The following is a 13,047-nucleotide window of genomic DNA, read 5'->3' as shown; positions in this document are numbered from 1 at the left end:
TGCGCGAAGCATGGCTCGGACATTTTTGGATTTCAACAAGTTGAGGTTGAAAGGTTTGCCTTCCATCCTGTAGACAATGTACACTACACTGGGTAGCTTGCTCTTAACAAGGTGAATAATGGTGGCGATGAATATGGAGAAAAGAGTAGGGGTGATGACACCTACCTGCTTGACTCCTGTCTTGACCTCAACGGTTTCTGCCTTCTTTCCGTCAGTGACGACTATCGCCGACATCTTGTGATGGAGGAGTCGGAGGCTGCTGATGAATTTCGTTGGCCAGCTGGCCTTTTCCATAGCACTTCCCAACTGACGGAAGTAAGAACTGATGGAAGGTTGAGTCAAAAGCCTTGGTCAGATTGATGAAGGCCATGTGCAGCGGTTGATGTCGCTCTTGGCATTTCGCTTGAAGTTTCTGAGCAGTGAAAATCATGTCCAGTGATCCATGGTTTGATCAAAGCCACACAGACTTTCCAGAAGGAATTCTTCAGAGAATGGGAGATGGCAGCTCATGAAGGTTCGGCAATGATCATCCAAGCAATGGACAGGAGGGAGGTTCCTCAATAGTTCCCACTGTCCGCTGTGTCTCCTTTCTTGAAGATGGTCGTGATGATGGCATCCCTGAAGTCGGTACAGATGTCTTCTCTGCTCCAGATTGTCATCAATAGCTGATGGAGATGAGAGGTGATCTCTTCTCCTCCAAGTTTGAAAATGTCCACTGGGATCCTTTCCACTCTTGCAGATTTTCCATTGTTTAAGTGTTTAATGGTGGCTTTACTTCATCCACACTTTGTGGGAATCCAGGATCATCTTTAATTGGGAGTTGGGGGATTTTCTTGAACACGTCCTCATCTCTGTATCACGGTTAGGAGTTCATTGAAGCGTTCTCTCCATTGAAGGTTGATGTTTACTTTTTCTCTCAGGAAGGTTCCATTCTTCCTCCACACCAGCTTGAGGCCAAAGGTTTTTGGTCCATATATTGCTTTGGTGGCACTGAAGAAGACCCGGGTGCCATGCGTGTCAGCAAGGAGTTGCAGCTGCTTAGCTTTCTTAGTCCACCATTGGTTCTTGATTTCCCTCGTTCTTCCTTGTACTTCCGCCTTGGTTAATTGGGAAGCTCTCCTCTTTGCCTCGTTGGTTATGTCCTTTTTCCAGGCATGGATAGCTTTCCTCTTCTTGTTGATGAGATCTTGGATGGTATGGTCGTTCTCGTCAAACCAGTCTTGATATTTTTGAGTCTTGTACCCAATATTTTCTGCACAGCTGGAGATAATGGCTGTCTTCAGTTTTTTCCAGTTTTCCTCCACTCCATTAGAATGGACACTTTGGATATTTTGGAGAGGATACTGTTGGAAGTTCACAGCTTGATTGGCTCTTAACATCACTCAAAGTGTATCTTTTTTCTGATTTGTTTCTTCATGTTCCACTGCTTCTGGTGGAGTTTGAAAGACATGGAGCGGATGAGCCAGTGGTCTGTCCAGCAGTCAGCTGCACTGGTCATCGCTTTGGTGATGAGGGCATCCTTTTGGTTTCAGGATTGGGCAATGACGAAGTTGAGCATGTGCCAGTGCTTTGATCATGGATGCCTGCTGGAAGTCTAGAACTTGCCTTTTTGGCAGAACAGTGTGTTATTGGTCACAAGCTGGTGTTCCATGCATTTGGCGAGCAGGGAAACCCTATTGGAGCTGCAATTCCCAACTCCCTCCTTTCTGATGGATCCTTTCCAGATTTGGGAGTCCTTTCCAACCCTGGCATTGAAGTCCCCAAGGAGGATGATCTTATTACCCTTAGGAATGTTGAAGAATACGTTATCCAGGGTGGAATAGAAACCTTCTTTGTACTCATCATTGGCATCAAATGTTGGGGTGTAGACACTCACAACTATTGCCTGCTTGCTCCTGGCAAGTTGTAGACAGAGGATCATGAGGCTCTCATTGACACTAACAGGAATTTCCAAGTCAGTTGACGAGTTTCGTCTTGACGATGATACCAATCCCATGCATCCTGGGCTGATCCTTGGGTTTTCCTCTCCAGAAGAAAGTGTAACCACTGCCAGACACTCTTTGCCTGCTCTTCAAGTCTCTTGCAAGGTTTGTGTCAATGTTGAAGTGCCTGAATTCATGGACAACAAGAGTAGTTCTCCATTCTGGTCAATTGTTTTGCTCATCCAGGTACAGCAGTAAAGAGGCAAATAATATGTTGGCCTTCATAGCGAGAGGATTCGAATACAGGAACAGGGGTGTCTTGTTACAATTAAACAGGGTCTCGGTGAGGTAACACCTGGAATATTGTGAGCAGTTTTATCTGAGGAACAATGTTTTTGCTCTGGAGGGAGTGCAGCAAAGGTTTACCAGACTGACTGCCGGGATGGCGGGACTGACGTTTGAGGAGAGATTGAATCAGTTAGGATTGCATTTGTGGGGCGGCACGTGGCACAGTGGTTAGCACTGCAGCCGAAGTGCAGAGGACCCAGGTTCGAATCCCGGCCCTGGGTCACTGTCCGTGTATTCTTTTCATCCAGAGAATGGTTGTCCTGTGGAATCTATTACCACAGGAAGTAGTTAAGGCTAAAATGTTGCATGTTTTCAAGAAGCAGTTAGATATAGCACTTATGGTGAAGAGAATCAAAGGATAGGGGGGAAGCGGGAATAGGATATTGACTTGGATGATGAGCCATGATCATGATGTATGATGGAGCCGGCTCAAAGGGCCGAATGGCCTCCCTCTGCTCCTATTTTCTATGTTTCTATCTGTGAGGGTTTGTACATTCCAGGTTCCAAAAATCAGTTTAACTTAGATTTTCTGACCGCAGGTGGATGAACCTGCTGGATGCAGTTTTACTACCAGGTTGGGGATAGAACCAACTATTTTTGAGGCACATTTTCGAACCCTTTCCCCATGTGGTGTGAGCAGAGTGGATCCTGAAGAGAGCTGCTCAGTTGCGAAGAAATCTGCCGAAATGCTCTCCTGGACCGATTCCAAGAGCGAGACGACTGAATCAAACTTCACCGTCTACGTGCCGGTCCGAAGCTGGGGACTTCTTGAACTCACGGTCCTGTCTCCATCACCTCTTGCCGATCGGCGTAGGACTTGTCTGTGGGGTGCTGGTTTCCTCTAAGTAATCTGGCGTGGGACATCTTTTTTTTAATATAAGTTTAATGTACCCAATTCATTTTTTATAATTAAGGGGCAATTTAGCATGACTAATCAACCTATCCTGCAAATCTTTGGGTTGTGGGGTCGAATGTGCAAACTCCACACAGACAGTGTCCCAGAGCCGGTATCGAACCTGTGACCGCGGCACCGTGAGGCAGCAATGCTAGCCACTGTGCCACCATGCTGCCCGTGGGACATCTTTTACCGTGGGTATGCCGTTGCAGATCAGCAGACACAGATGGTAGATCCAGTTCCAGTGGTAAGGGAACCTCGACCACTGGGGATCTCCCTACTGCTGCAGCATTCATCTGCCATCACAGTCATTGATACCATACGGGTATCTTCCGCCTGATCCGTCGTTGAGGACTTGTTTTGCATTGCACTTTGCCTGGTTCCTCCAATCTGGATGTGACAATCCTAGGAAAGGAATCACTGTTGTAAGAGAGCAACCGATTTGCATACATCAAATTCCCACAAACAACAATGAGATAAATGACCAAACACTCTGGGTTGAACTTTACAAGCCCTCTGGAGACATACTGGGAAGTGGGAGGCTGCTTAAATGGCAATGTAAGATATTTTGAACTGGATGTCTTCCCAGCGCTATGGGGTGTTCTCAAAGGCAGGAACATCAGGAACATCAGGCCCATCGACCAGAGGTGGACAACCAAATAAACAGCCAATTATCAGACACATCCCAAGGCTCGAGGCATTTACAAGTGTTGGGATGGGCCCTTGCCAAATTGAGAGACTGTCAGGAAACCATAGAGACTCCCAACGGTTTCTTGGCCCACATAGGCAGTATTGTTCATACCCCTGACCACGCAGACCTAGTTGATTGGCTGTGTAAAAACTAACCTATCTGGTCTTTGAGGTACTACAATGTGGGGTGGGGTGGGATAGGGGGAGGGGGTGGGAGAGTGATGCTTCTTCCCTCGGGCCTGTACTGCGCTGTAAAGTTCTATTGTCTATTGTCTCCCTGCCTCAAGTTGGTGGAACTCCCTTCCTAGCAGCAATGTGTGTGTACGTACACCATATGGACTACAGCGGTTCAAAAAAGGAGTACACCACCACCTTCTTAAGGGCAATTTAGAATGGGCAACAAAGCCAATCAGCAAAGCCCATGGGCAGGATTCTCTGTTTGCCGACGCTGGCAACGTGAAACGCGATTGGACGGAGAATAGTTCTGATGCCAAAAGACGGCGTTTGCTGATTTGACAGCAAATCGCAATTCTCCATCACCTCGACAGCAACGTCAATGCATACGGGAATGCACGTACGGTAAACAACGTTTGCATATCATTAGCAAGCCTGACTCGGTATTCTCCGGGGCCTCCGTGAATCTCCTCCTCCAGTGGACCGAGTTTCTGATGGCATGGTTCACTTGTGCGTCGTGGCTGATGAGGGAGAGAGAGGAGGTAGGACACGGATAGGAGCGATTGTGGGCTGCCGGGCCAGACACTGGTCGGACTGGCTCGGGTTGGGGGGTGTCCTGCCAGGGCCGGGAGAGGGAGAGAGGGGAGGAACAGGCCAAGTGGCCGGGGTGACCCCCCCACGGGACTGGGGCAGTACCCAGGCACGGACCACCATTGCCGCGGCCAACATGCTGTGCACCCACTGAACACCTACCTTGGCCCATGTTTCTGCAGAGTGACATCGGCCGTATGGGCGCCACCACCCACCCTGCCCACGCAACCCCACACTCCGCCGCACCCCCTCCCACCCGGCTGACACCCACAAGTGGCCCAGGCAGGGCAACACCCACAGTAGCCCCAACTGGGGCTGCGGTGCACATGTTTGCACAGAATGCCCCAGTGCTTGGACATGCTTATCCATAGCAGAAACTGTCGCCTCCAATGTCTCCATCACGCATGCCACCCATATGATGTTGGCCTGGGTGGCACACATTGTCGGCACCACCTGCTGCTCCTGCACGCGGTTGGACTGCTCCAATTGCACCTTCAGGTACATGATGCTCGCTGCCAACCCCTCATGTAGTCCCTGGCTCTGCGGCTGCATTTCAACTATAGACGGGACTGTTTTTTCCAGAAGCTCAAGAACCGTCTGGATGGCAGCAGGTTCCTCCGGAAGCCTACTCTCCGACCGTCCGCCCCCTCGGGTGTTCCTATCTCCACCTGCTGTACAGGAGCAGCTATGTGGTGTGCACTAGATAGTGCCCCAGGAGTCTCTTCGCTAAAGTACCTGACCGAGGTGAGTGTCTCTGGGAGGGTGGAAGGTGTTGGAGACAGCAGTGATGGAAATCACTGTCATCCTCTGAACCGAGCTCTGGGGTCGCCTGAATCTCGGGCAGGCGGCTGGTGTCCAAGCTGCTTTCAGCGTTGGTGCCTGGCTCTTCGGGGAGCTCCGGCTGTAGCACTGGCTGGGGGCGGGATACGTCAGATGGACCCACTTCATCCCCAGCAGCTCCTTTAAGACACAAGACAAGATGCATGGTTAGACTGCAGGCTGGTGGGGGGAGTGGGGGTGGACATGTGGGTCGGGGTGGGGAGGTGGTGGTATGGCATGAGGGTGATGTTTGTTTGGTGTTGGGGGGGGGGGGTTGAAACACGTGTCATTGGGAACCGCAACTAAGCGGGGTCTCACTTGCTTGCCCGCGGCCGAGCCCCACCTCGGCGACCTCCCTTTCCTCCTGGCCAGCGACCATGTCCAGAGCCTTCTGCTCCTCCATGGTGAGGGCAGGAGGGCCGACCACCCCCTCCAGTCTTCTCCTGCTCTCAACGGTTGTGCGTGACCTTCTCCTGGGGAATGGGGGTGGGTTAACAGTAAAGGACAGTCTGAGACAGACCAATTCAGTCCGGTATGGTTGCCGACATATATGACAGGGTGGGTGTTCGACCGCCCTCCTGCTTGGGGTGTAGGGTTATGGGTGTGTGGGACGGGGTGAGTGGCAGGGGCACAGTGCTGCCTACTCACCCTGGCTGCCCTGAGGAGGTCGTGCAGTTTCCTCCGGCACTGCTGGCCAGTCTGGACGGTGTTGATGGTGGCGCTGACCATCTCTGCCACCTCTGCCAAGGTACGATGAATGGCAGCCTCCTTCCCGGGCTGGGGTATAGGGTCATCCTCTTCTCCTCCACGGCATTCAGGAGGATCTCCAGTTACATGTCGGTGAAAAGGGTTGCCACTCTCCTCGCTGCCATCTTGTTGCCTGGAATGGTGTGTGTGGGGAGTGAAGTGCGCATATGCAGCTGCAACTTGTCAGCCTCCTGAGTGTCAATCACGATGCCGGTGAATTGGACACCATTTCTCATTAGAATCGATTGTGTTCCACGTGGCGCCAGTGCTAGCCCTTTAACAGTAGCGGAATCGGTCCAGGTGCGGCGCCAGTTTTGCTGTCGTGAAAGTCCACGAATTCTGCGTTGGCGTCAACACTTAATCTTAGAAACGGAAAAGCCCACCAAATATCTGTGGAAGAATTAATTGCAAAAGGCTGTTTTAGATGTTAGTTTTAATTTCTCCACCATTATGTGTCTTCAGCTGCCTAGATCCTAAGCGCTACAATTTCTTCCCTGAACCCCTCTACTTCTATCTTGAGCTGAATGGCTCATTTAAATATGTATATCCGGATCTCGCCCAGTGACGGCGAAAATTAGATCGCAATATCTCATGAAATTCCGTTGAATCTCACGAAACGTTTCGACCATTCTGAATCTCACGAGATTCAACAGCCTCGTCGCGTCACCATGTCGGGCGCAATGGGGCCATTAAATCGCGCCCAGACACTGGATACAGCCTCTTGTTTTTGGTTGATGAAAATATAATGGCTGATGTAGAGAGTTCCAGAATTTTGACTCACGACCCTTCTTTGGCTTGTCTCTTTTCCCTATGTCTTGGCAGATTCTTTTGTGCTAAAAAAAACCCATATAAATGTGTCATTATTGAAGTTGGAGAATTTAAAACAGCTTCTGGGGGAACCCACTGCTGTTTTCAATGTCCAGAAAATGAAGTTAATTGTAAAATAAAGCATAACACAATAACAGCTCTGACAGGATTTTGTAAAAAGTCCCGATGATATAAATTACAACAGTAAATATTCATGATTTATGGGCGTCAACAGTACTGCATATTGGACTAATGTTTCAAGCTGACATCACATATTTGGTACTTCTTTAAGCAACATATACCTATCTTTGTATGTTTTTGAACATAACTCTATATGAGATTATTATCTCTCCCTCTATCTCTCTAAATACATATATATATATCTATGTCTCTCTCTCTCCACATATATTTATGTATGTGAATAAAACAATACACTACATTAACCATGCATCGGTTAAAATATTATTCAGATATTAATGTTGCCTGATTTGCATTTTAATCTGCCTAACCTACCCATCAAGAGCTAGGTTGAGAGCGTCTGAACTCCTTTCATTATTAATATTCATACAGCTCAAATCAGAAGGGGCAAAGGGGAGAGATCAATGCATCAACCTGGTTGTAAGGTAATAAACACACACTTTGTATATTTATAGAAAAGCCGTAGAATATTCCTGAAGCTCCTGTATCTAGCTCAGTTGCTCTATCAACATATTGAAATGCTTACAGATCACTTATATTCACTCAATGTGAATGCTTATATTCACTCGATGTGAACCAAAGGATGACACAGTTTATTAAGCACATTGGTAATACTAAGTGGGCTGGATTTAATGTTGGTGACAGGGTTCTCGCACACTGGTTAGAAAACTGGTGGGGAACCTGTGCTACTTCCATTGGGCAAGTTCAACCAAATTAATCCCTGTCAGGCATTTAACCGGCCAGCATGGATTTTCCCTGGGATTTTGGAGCCTGACAGTGGAAACCCTGCAACGTTACAGCAGTGACTCCACTTCAAAATGACTTCATTGGCTGCAAAGCACCTTGGAACATCCTGAGGTCATGAAAGGTGCTATACAAATGAAAGTCCTTCTATTCTTTCTTCAATTTGCTGCAACAGGATATTTGTAAACACTTCTCACCTCCTCCAGAATATTTAATGCAAAATTGTCTCACAGTTTGCACAACATGCTAAGATTTTTGCAAGGTGTCCCACTTAATACTGCCCCCCTGGTGGAGTACAGTTAGAGAGGGAAGGGGTAAGAATATTCAATTGTGTTCATAGAGTAAGCAAAAGGTGCAAAAATTCCTCTGTGTGTTTTGAAAGTTATTTATTTGGCATTTTTCTATAATGTGATTGGGATTTGTCTCCCATATGAATGGCAGAAGGTGCCTTCAGTGCATTTAAGATGTTGCTACACTGATCATCAGGTGGTCTTGTGGCATAGTGGGTAACACCCCTGCCTTGGAAGCAGAACCCAGTCAGAGTGCCACCATAGAACTGACGGCCTGGGAAGGAACATTCATAATTGGACCATGCAGGTGTTTACTAAATCCTTTAAAACCATGCCAATGGCAAGCAGTAAGGGCAGGAGAGATTCCTGGTCAGCCAAGTGATGGAAAGAAAGTTGGAGCCTCGACCATCACCTTCCATGACTTCAGACCATAACAGATATGTAAAAGCACATGTTGCCACAGCAACTTGTCGCCCTAATTGATCTGTGACACACATGCACTTAACCATCAGCTGCAATTTTCAGTTTCTGTGAGAAAGTAGCTCTCAAAATCAGAATTATGGATGCAATTAGATTTCGTAACCTTGACATTTGCAGTGCTGAAGAGGTCACCATACCCTTGGACCTTATATCGTAATGACAGAATTTTAAATTTGTAACATCGCAAAAGATTTCAGCTTCAGATCTATTTACAATCTTATAAAAACCTCACCTAGATCTGTATTTCTTACAGGTCATACATCGCATTGTCCAGTGGAAATTTATCTTTCCAACTTAAATAATGAAACATTGAAGTGGAAAGAAAGAAATTCGGACTTTGGCACAGGGATTCCGAATGCCTGTGGTCTTTGATTGTCTTTACAATCAGACTTAAAAGAAAGCCACCCACTTCTTCCTGGATTCTGAGTGCTGCTGAAAGATCAATTGAACTCTGACTGACCTCATCCAATACTTACCTGACAACAAATAGACTTTCTTCCATTCGAGGGTCACAGTTTTACCTCAGCAGCAGGACATTATATGTTGTCATCCACTTAGAATCGGGATATTGGGCAGTGGCAAAACGGGATGGGGAAATGATCCAAGTGCAGAAGGACCACACCAAATTTGTCTGCTAGCCTCAGTGGGGTAATACCTGGAAGCTGTCAGTCGCTGGCCCAGGGACAACTTGTCTGTCGCAAAGGGTGGAGGGTCCTCAGGTGAGTCTGACAGGGAGGGGAGGCAATCACTGTGGTGGCAGGGAAGTCTGAGTGTCAGTGACATGTGGTTTTAATCACGTGTTTTGAGGAGCACGTCCGGTGTGAACTGAACATGCACATGTGCCACTGGGCCTGGAGCAATAAATGGGCGCCACTCAATTAAATTTCTGGACCGGCATGTCATCTGAGCACTCTGTCTTCTTCTCCATACTTGACTTCATGTTTAGAAATTTGATGGAACTGTGCTTGTTTCCTCAGGTGCCAAACAGCTGCCTAAGCCTCCAATGTGACTGGCAAGAAGCTCCTTCTTCTGTGCTGGAAATCTGCTATCGCCATAATGGTGCAGTCAACAACGTAGGCATCCAGGGTTCACACCTGAATTCGAGCCCTTTGCCTGTGCAAATGTGTGGCCCATATCCTGATTAAGGTCCCCTGTGCTGGATCACCCTGAATGTTGTTTATCAAAGAGACAGTTTTTAGCATGTGGAATGCTTTATCACAATTAACTATTAAGGCAAAGACCATAACAGAATTTAAATGGGAATTGTTGAGGATTTCAAAAGAAAGTATTGTTGTATCTGTCCAATTCAGATACTTCAACCAGCTTCTTAATCAAAGTTTACCCAGGTGTGTTTAGCAATGAGGAGAACAAAGTACAGACACAGATATAATGCAACGCACTTTATTAAATATAGTTAACCGTAAATTACCCACAACATATGCAAGAAACTTCCAAGATTCGACTATACTGCCCGCAAAGGTGGTTTGGTATGTTGTAGATCCGATCCCCCAGTCCCTCTGGTTCCGCTTTGTGACAGTGATTTCTTCCTTGCTTCCTTCCTTCTTGGTCTGATCTGCTCACGGTCACCCCCCGTCTCGAGTCTCTCTTCGAGTCTTCGCTTCCTAGATGTCTGGAATGCCTATTTTTATCCCACTGTCGCCACCCACCTTTTCCACCTGCCTTGGCCTTCGGCCAATGGAGTCTCAGGAGACAGGGTCTCAGTGCCCAATGGTCAAGTTGATGACCTGTTGACATGGCACCTGAGCCCGCCCTAGGAGGAGCGATGATTGCTTGATGGGTTTTCAGGAACTGTGGACAATAATCCAATGCACTTTAAGTAGAATGGGTTATCAGGGGCTGCTCCAGACATGCCCCGGGACCCTGTCTGAGTTCTGTATATTCAAATATTCAGATTCTGCAGGCTTCTTTCTGGGTGAGAAATGAAATTGGAGAATACACTTGAAGAACTAGCACTGGCTGACTTTGGAACTGTAGATTTTCACACCTTTCCATTTCCGGCTACCTTCTCCCTATAACGCTCCCAAACTCTCCTGACACAGGCCCATTTGCATTTGCCCCATCACTTTGATTTACCATTGGTGGTTGTACTTTTAAATATCTTGGTCCCACTCTGTGGAATTTCCTCCCTAAACCTCTTTGCCTTTTCACCTCTTACAGTTTTCTAAGATTGTCCTTAAAACCAAAAGTTGTGACCAAGCTCTTTTGGTCACGCTGCTAATAGAATTCACTGGATGGAATTCTCCCATCTGAGGACTAAGACCTGTGACAGGAGCAGGAATATGGAGGGCACGATCTCCTGGCCTCATTGCACTTTCACTCGAGCGATACGATGCTGCGAATAGCAGGAGAGGCACAAAGCTAGAATCGTGCCGGGTGACAAACCATTTGCGATGTAACCAGGCTGCTCCCGTAGGCGAATTCGGGATCTCGCCATAGTGTAGGGAGAAACCAATTAGCACCATTAAGCCCTATTTCCATGTAAGTAACAGGAGCCACCCCATAGCCAATGACCTTCCATCATTCAGCGGCCTCCCCAGCAAGTGGACTTGCTAGTGCCTTTTGAAAAATGTGAACCTGGCAGATGGGCTGCTGCAGGAAACCGAGGAGGCGAGCAGCCATCTTCGCTCACAGGCAATGGGTCCAGAGGCACTGGGCAAGCTGCCCCTGTGCACCATGGTGTCAATGCTGTCAGCAATGCTCCTCAGTGATTGGACCATGCTCTTCAGTGACTCGGCAATGCCCACCTGTGACAGGAACGAGCTCCACAGGGCCTCAGCCATTCCCATATGAGAGCGGGACATGCCCCGCAGCACCTCATGAAGGTCAGCCTGGTACTGGGTCACGTCACCCATCAAGTCGGACAATCAGCTAAGGCCCTCAGCCATGGCCATCACCGACTGCACGATGGCTTGGACACTTTCACTCATGTTGGAGACGCCATGTACCAATCTGGTCACCTCCCCGGTAGTGATGGCTTCGGTGCCACACATTGCCGCCGACATCTCCTGTGCCCATAGCCTCTGGGACTCCTCCAATCGGCTATGAACCTGCTGGACTGTTGCTGACATCTCCCTCCGACTGTTCTGGCTGCTCCTTAACATCTCCATCAGCTCCGGGTGAACCTGTTCCAGAGGCTCAGCATCTGGCTGGAACCCAGCTGGGTTCGGGATCCAGCAGCATTCCGACTGCTGTCTCGCCTGAGGATTCCTGCTTCCACCTGATGTGTATCAGCAACTGTGTGGTGCTCAGAAGCCTGCCCACTAATGTTGCCCACTGAGGTGCGTGTATCTGTGCTGGTGGAGGTTGGATATGACAGCTGTGACACATTGACTGTGGCATCCTTGGAACTCTCCTCCGAGGTAGCCTCATGGGAGGCGGGGGGGGAGGGGGGGGGAAATGGGAGGGGGGGGGGGATGGGGGGGTACACCTTGGATGGGCCTGCACTGTGGGCTGGAGGACCTGCGGGAGAATGGGCATTTGGTCAGTGGTATGAATGAGCCAGTCTGTATGGCAATAACAACTCACATATGCCAGATCCTCTGGGTGGGGCCCGGTGGTTCCTCACCTTTGTGGCATGCGCCGACCTCTGAATTGGTGACCACTCTGTCCTCGACCACATCAGTCACCTCCAGGACCCATTCCTCGAACGTCGTGAGTAATCTTGTGTCCGGCACCCCTCCACCGGTCTGGGCCCTCTCCCTACAATTGTGGGAGAGTACAGACACAGAGAGGGCATCATTAGCCACACATGGTGGTGTGGAGGTGGAGTTGAGGTGATAGGAAGGTTGAGGTGAAGGGAGGGAGGATGTAAAGGGTGGGTTTTGGGGGCAGATGGAGGCTGGGGGATTGCTGGTCGCACTTAAGGGTGGGAAGGCTCTGTGGGGATGGGGGGGGGGTTGAACGGGGGGGGGGGGGAACTCACCCATGCTGCTCGGTGTTGTTCATTGACCTCCTAGTGGCACTGGAAGCCAATTCTCCTGGTCACACTGCCCAAGTTAATGGCCTCTACCACTTCGTCCCAGGTAGCACTGGCTTCCCTTGGGGGAACAGGACATCCTGCCTGGCCATGACCACATCTAGGACCTCCCCAGGTCGGGCGTCCCCAAACCTTGGGGTCGGTCGTCTCGGCACCATGACTGCGAGCTGAGTGGGGTTGGTTGTACAACATAACCAATTATTGAGGAAAGAATTTGGACTTGCTGAAAATATAGATCTCTGGGTGCACTCTTGGACCGGAAGATGGCCTCCTGAGAAAGTAGATGGATCTCCAGGAACATTCTGAAGCTGAAAGATGGACTCCCTCCAAGCTAAGATAAACTTA

This window comes from Scyliorhinus canicula, chromosome 1 (genome assembly GCF_902713615.1).
Source record: "Scyliorhinus canicula chromosome 1, sScyCan1.1, whole genome shotgun sequence".
Taxonomy (NCBI): domain Eukaryota; kingdom Metazoa; phylum Chordata; class Chondrichthyes; order Carcharhiniformes; family Scyliorhinidae; genus Scyliorhinus; species Scyliorhinus canicula.
The sequence above is the reverse complement of the archived record's forward strand: the minus strand, read 5'-3'. Positions refer to the sequence as shown.